Source organism: Nansenia antarctica (genome assembly GCF_963989245.1).
Source record: "Nansenia antarctica genome assembly, chromosome: 16".
In the NCBI taxonomy this organism is placed as follows: domain Eukaryota; kingdom Metazoa; phylum Chordata; class Actinopteri; order Argentiniformes; family Microstomatidae; genus Nansenia; species Nansenia antarctica.
Genome location: NC_137686.1, coordinates 28,645,067 through 28,650,066, shown reverse-complemented (window position 1 = coordinate 28,650,066; position 5,000 = coordinate 28,645,067). Strand labels below are relative to the sequence as shown.

At 53.2% G+C, this 5,000-nt stretch overlaps 1 protein-coding gene and 1 pseudogene across 2 annotated transcripts in view; both read right to left on the bottom strand.

The window, feature by feature from the left end:
• Positions 1-5,000, bottom strand: part of dpy30 (dpy-30 histone methyltransferase complex regulatory subunit) — a 439,880-nt gene that overhangs the window by 330,414 nt on the left and 104,466 nt on the right. The gene's annotated exons all lie outside the window — the stretch shown is intronic.
• LOC308171661 (apoptosis-stimulating of p53 protein 2-like) overlaps positions 187-5,000 on the bottom strand; it is a 20,428-nt pseudogene continuing 15,614 nt past the window's right edge. Inside the window, exons 8-14 of the transcript in view lie at positions 3,971-4,368; positions 3,547-3,597; positions 3,148-3,285; positions 2,922-3,055; positions 1,605-1,771; positions 767-1,015; positions 187-228 (exon numbers count right to left, since the gene is read on the bottom strand). The product of the transcript in view is annotated as an apoptosis-stimulating of p53 protein 2-like (transcript). The remainder of the gene's footprint in view (positions 229-766; positions 1,016-1,604; positions 1,772-2,921; positions 3,056-3,147; positions 3,286-3,546; positions 3,598-3,970; positions 4,369-5,000) is intronic.

Sequence of the window (5,000 nt, the reverse complement as noted above, 5' to 3'; positions counted from 1 at the left end):
GCCTCCCTCATGGCTGGAACAACCAACAACAACAAAAGAAGCAACATTTACGAGAAAAAAAAATAGACCCTTTCAAAAAGACTGTTTCCAGGAGCCCCCCTACCCCTCCCCAGCCTCCGAAAAACGGTTTCCGTTAAGGTTAAGGTCTCCCGAGGTCGGAGGTCGTCGTCGTCGTGGCGACCGGACCTAGGCCAGGCTCCTCTGGCGGGGGCGGATCCTGAGGTAGAGCTGCGGGGCGGAGCAGAGCAGGGGTTAGAGGTCAGAGGTTAAGGAGCAGGATTACGACCGCCGACGCTTAGCAACGTCTGAGGTAAATTAGCTTATTTATTATTATTATTACTATTATTATTATTATTATTATTATTACTATTATTATTACTATTATTATTATTACTATTATTATTACTATTATTACTGCTATTATTATTATTACTGCTATTATTATTATTACTACTATTATTATTATTATTACTATTATTATTATTATTATTATTACTACTATTATTAGAACCATGATTATTATTATTACTCTCTCTGTGTGTGTGTGTGTGTGTGTGTGTGTCTGTCTCTGTGTGTGTGTGTGTCTGTCTCTGTGTGTGTCTGTCTCTGTGTGTGTGTGTGTGTGTGTCTGTCTCTGTGTGTGTGTGTCTGTCTCTGTGTGTGTGTGTGTCTGTCTCTGTGTGTGTGTGTCTGTCTCTGTGTGTGTTTGTCTCTGTGTGTGTGTCTATCTCTGTGTGTGTGTGTGTGTGTGTGTGTGTGGTCTCACCCCCAGCAGGTTCCTGGGTATGTAGCCCTCGCGGTCTCCACAGCGCGCCCACCACCAGCCCCCCCCCTCCCCTGCCCCCCCCTCCCCTGCCCCCCCCCTCCCCTGCCTGCTCCTCCCTCCGCAGCACGGTAAGGCAGTCTCCCTCCTGGAAGGCCAGCTCCTCCCCCCCCGCCTCCCCCTCCTCCCCCTCGTAGTCCCACAGGGCGTACACCACGCCCCGGTTCATCACGCCCATCTTCTCCTGCACGCCTGGAGGACACACACACACACACACACACACATATACAATTCAGTTTCAATTCCATTTTTTTTTATTGAGAATGTTTATTTTGGTCCCTTATACAATTCACAATACATATATTTAAAAATCTCCACAGTCACAATGTGTACCAGGACCAAAAAGGTGTAGGCTGAAGCCATGGCTTAATTTAAGGGCAAAATGGATAAAAATATAGGATACTACTGTATTCATAGGAACTGTGTGTGTGTGTGTGTGTGTGTGTGTGTGTGTGTCTGTGTCTGTGTCTGTCTGTGTGTGTGTGTGTGTGTGTGTGTGTGTCTGAGTGTGTGTGTGTGTGTGTGTGTGTGTCTGTGTGTGTGTGAGTGTGTCTGTGTGTGCGTGAGTGTGTGTGTGTGTGTGTCTGTATGTATGTGTGTGTGTCTGTGTGTGTGTGTGAGTGTGTGTGTCTGTGTCTGTGTCTGTGTGTCTGTATGTGTGTGTGTCTGTGTCTGTGTGTGTGTGAGTTTGAGTGTGAGTGTGAGTGTGAGTGTGAGTGTGAGTGTGTGTGTGTCTGTGTGTCTGTGTGTGTGTGTGTGTGTGTGTGTGTGTGTGTCTCACCGTAGAGGAACTGGGAACACTGTGCGTAGCCCTCCTCCATCTCCTCACACTTCTCGGCGGGGGTCTGCAGGTCGCTGTAGGTGGTGGCGAACACCGCCGCCCCCGACTCCACCAGGAACTTACACACCTGCACGTTGTTACAGGAGGCAGCGCAGTGGAGGGGGGTCCTGGGGGGGGGCGGGGGGGAGGGGGAGGGAGAGGGAGGGAGGGGGGGGAGGGAGAGGGAGGGAGAGGGAGGGGGGAGAGGGAGGGGGGAGAGGGAGGGAGAGGGTTGAGTAGACATTTCCATCAGCCACACTGGCAGACTGGCGTCTCTACACTGTGTGTGTGTGTGTGTGTGTGTGTGTGTGTGTGTGTGTGTGTGTGTGTGAGTGTGTGTGTGTGTGTGTGTGTGTGTGTGTGTGTGCTTGGTGAGGCTGCATTCTCATTTTATGCTCCAGATTGTGTCTCACTGCCAGTTTCCATTAGGGATGCAACCTCAGCACATATGTTCAAGTCAAGACTAAAGACCCATCTGTTTAATACTGCCTTTAAATGACTCAATAATTAAATTATGATTATATAATGATTGGAGCACTTTGAGCTGCAACGTTTGCAGGAAAAGTGCTATACAAATAAAAGTTATTATTATTATTATTATTATTATTATTATTATTATTATTATTATTATTATTATGCGTATGTGTGTATGTGTGTGTGTGTGAATGCGTACGTGTGTGTGTGGATGTGTATGCGTACGTGTGTGTGTGTGTGTGTGTGTATGCGTACGTGTGTGTGTGTGTGTGTGTATGCGTACGTGTGTGTATGCGTACATGTGTGTGTGTGTGTATGCGTACGTGTGTGTGTGTATGCGTGCGTGTGTGTGTGTGTGTATGCGTACGTGTGTGTGTGTGTGTGTGTGTATGCGTATCGTGCGCGTGTGTGTGTGTGCGTATCGTGCGTGCGTGCGCGTGTGTGTGTGTGTGTGCCTGCGTGCTTTCGTGCGGTGTGCGTGCTTTCGTGCGGTGTGCGTGCTTTCGTGCGGTGTGTGTGTGTGTGTGTGTGTGTGTGTGTGTACACAGTGCGTGCGTGTATGTGTGCATGCCTACGTGTGTGTGTGTGTGTGTGCGTGCGTGCGTGTGTGTGCATGCGTACGTGCGTGTGTGTGCATGCGTACGTGCGTGCGTGCATGCTTTCGTGCGGTGTGTGTGCGGGCGTGCTTTCGTGCGGTGTGTGTGCGTGTGTGTGTGTGTGTGTGTCTGTGTGTGTGTGCGGGCGTGCTTTCGTACGGTGTGTGTGTGTGTGTGCGTGCGTGCGTGTGTGTGTGTGTCTCCTCACCACCCGTCGCTGTCGGCAGCGTTGGCGTTGACGCCGTAGGAGACGAGGAACTGGACGATATCGGTGTGGCCGGCGCACACGGCGTTGTGTAGCGCTGTGATGCCCTCGTCATTAGGCTGGCTGGGGTCCTCCACCTGTATACATATATATACTCATATACACACTACACCTCCTCACACACACTCACCCTCCTCACAGACACTCACAGACACTCACACACACTCACGTGGTAGATGACCCTCTGGACCAGGTCGTACTCCCCCTCCAGCGAGGCGTCCAGCAGCAGGGCCAGGGGGTTGAACCTCACCCTCCTCCCCTGGGCCCGGCGCTCCGCCCCTGGACGCCGCAGGTTAGACCGCTTACCCTGGGACACACACACTCTGTTACACACACACACTATTACACACACACACAAACACACACACTGTTACACACTGTTACACACACACACACACACACTGTTACACACTGTTACACACTTACACACACACTGTTACACACACACACACACACACACACTGTTACACACACACACACACACACTGTTACACACACACTGTTACACACACACACACACACACACACACACTGTTACACACACACACACACACACACGCGTGTTTACCGGGGGCAGGAGGACCTGTCCCGTGACTTCTGGAGGCCGGAGGTTGTCCTCCTGCTCCGGGGGGGGTTGGGGGGGGGCGCTGGGGTAGGGGGGGGGCGGGTAGGGGGGGTAGTCATCCTGGGGGGGCGGGGAGGGGAGGGGCTCCGGCTCTGGCTCCTCTCCCTCCCCCTCCTCCTCCCGCAGGGCGTGGCAGGGGGAGGGGGGGGTGGGGAGGAGGAGGACGGGGGAGCGGGGGGGCAGAGGGGGGGGGAGGCAGCAGGCGGCCCGGAGTCGCGGCGGACAAGTTGGCGTTGTTGGCGGTGGCGGCGGCGTCCGATTCGCTCTCCTGCTCCTCCTGCTCCTCCTGCGGCTGTGATGACATCATCATCCTCATCATCATCCCCTCCTCCTCCTCCTCCTCTTCGTCGTCGAAAAATCCCCTCGCCGCAGTCGTCGTCTCCATGGCGACCGCCGTCTCCATGGCGGCCAGCGTGGTCCTCTGGTAGAGCAGCTTCTGCAGGTTGAGGTTGGGCCCCGCCGGGCCCTCGGGCTCCGTGACCGAGCTGCGCTTCTTCAGAGGCCGCGGGGCGTGTTGCAGCCTCCGCCGCAGGGCCTCTAGCTCAGCCTCCGCCTGGACCCCGGGGGGGTGGTGGTGGTGGGGGTGGTGGTGGAGGAGGAGGGAGGTGGTGGACAGGAAGGGGAGGAGCTTGGTGGGGCTGAGGGGCCGCGGCGACCCCCCCTGACCTTCGGCGAAGGCGGAAGGTCCCTGGTGGTCCGTCACCCCCGGCTCGCTCTCTGAGGGCTGTTGCCCCCCGGTGGCGGGGAGGACTGGCTTGCCGTACACTGTCACACAGAGAGGGTCAGAGAGGGTCAGAGGTCACACAGAGAGGGTCAGAGGTCACACAGGGGACCGCTGTGGCCATGTCGAGTAGAATAGACTAGACAGGTACAATTCCTGTGGAGATGGTGAAGCGTGCTTGCCCCTATGTTGTGTTCAAAGTAAAAACAAACTCAAATTGAATGTTACAAAACAAATAAATTCTATCAAGGCTACGCGGTGATTCAGGTTCTTAAGCGGACGGTCTGACCGACACCACAGGGCTGGTAAGGCTGAACTAGCAACACCCTTTTTGAAAGTGACAGTTGGTGGTTGTCATGACAACTCACTCTTAAATTATGGTAAAACTGAGTTCGCTAGGTGACAAACAAACGGCCCTCATGTGAAAACTATTAATCAAATTCTAAATACTATTATATTTTGAATGACAGTGAGAGTCGCGGAACGTATGTAACATGTTTATGTGCACTTCAAGTTGTCGTCTCGGGAGTCTCCTCTCACTCTGGCTGCACTGGGCGTTTTGAATTGTGACAGTTTGTATCCATGGCAACCAGCTGTAAGCTGCGGTGTTTTTGTGTTTTGTTAGCTCTCAAACAAACGGCCCTTAGGTAGAAACGATTAATGCTAGGGCTTAGAT